Source organism: Pundamilia nyererei, unplaced genomic scaffold (genome assembly GCF_000239375.1).
Source record: "Pundamilia nyererei isolate P.nyererei 1_Seehausen unplaced genomic scaffold, PunNye1.0 scaffold00537, whole genome shotgun sequence".
In the NCBI taxonomy this organism is placed as follows: Eukaryota; Metazoa; Chordata; class Actinopteri; order Cichliformes; family Cichlidae; genus Pundamilia; species Pundamilia nyererei.
The window spans coordinates 39,028-40,332 of record NW_005187938.1 but is presented as its reverse complement, the minus strand read 5'-3'; positions in this window follow the sequence as shown (position 1 = coordinate 40,332).

Sequence of the window (1,305 nt, the reverse complement as noted above, 5' to 3'; positions counted from 1 at the left end):
CGCGACCCTGAAAAGGACAAGCGGAAGCGAATGGATGGATGGATGGAGGTTATTATTCAGAATAATGAACACTAATAGTAAGCAACACTGCAGACTATTGAGTTATATCAGAGCAAATTATAAATTGCTATGATAAGGCCAGTATAAACTCATTATCGGGCCAAACAGGCACACTACTAGATAAGATACAGAGACATTAAACTTTAATGGCCCTGATGGGTGTAACTAAGTAAAGGCAGCAGAGTGTATTTAAAAATACTTTTACATTTGACCTTTTGGGTTGTGGTAAATACACAAATTCTTTACCTTTTTAAAAAGTATATAAACCATGTATATTTCCATGATGTATTCTGGCCACTCAAAATGCATTTCAGTGAAATAATAATAATAATGGATTGGATTTATATAGCGCTTTTCAAGGCACCCAAAGCGCTTTACACTATTCATTCACTCTCACATTCACACACTGGTGGAGGCAGCTACAGTTGTAGCCACAGCTGCCCTGGGGCAGACTGACAGAAGCGAGGCTGCCTTATCGCGCCATCGGCCCCTCTGGCCAACACCAGTAGGCGGTAGGTATGTTTCTTGCCCAAGGACAACGACAGCTAAAAAATAGATACACTTTTTATATATATATATATATATATTAAAAAAACAAACAAACAAACAAACAAAAAAACAACTTTTGTAATGTTACAGATTCCGTCCTGGTTGCTAGACTTCGTTTTGACGTTTATTTAAATAACTTACTTACCGATTGAAAATATAATGACAGCAATATTATTTCATGTTCGAAATATTTTTTAGATTAAATATTAAATTCACAAAAATATCCTCTTTATGGAGTAAGCATGTTTTCCATGGCTACTTCAAAAAACAAACAAACAAACCAAGCTCGAAGTCATGAGCAGGAGTTCATAATAAGTGATGACAGCAGCGTACGCAGAATCTGCCGTTATAGTTAGAATGGCACAGCATAAGATAAACTTATGCAACTTTTTTTTTTTTTTTTGGTGGGGGATGTCACAGCAGATAGTACAAGAACAGTAGTGCAAAGTCTACGCTGTGTGTAGACCGTTACGTCTTTTCATTGGCCCGGAGTCTACGGTGAGCGTAGACACTGTAGACTCGGGCCGATAGGAGCGCCGAATCCCACTGTAGACGACCAATCGTCTGTTCGGCGGAAGTTGCGTCACCAAAACAACAACAACAACACGCAGCGGAGGAGCGAAGAAGCCGGTGTTCTAGATCTACTGGCGTTTAGATCAACTGGCGTTGGTCGAACAGATGTGTGGCAGTCTTGCG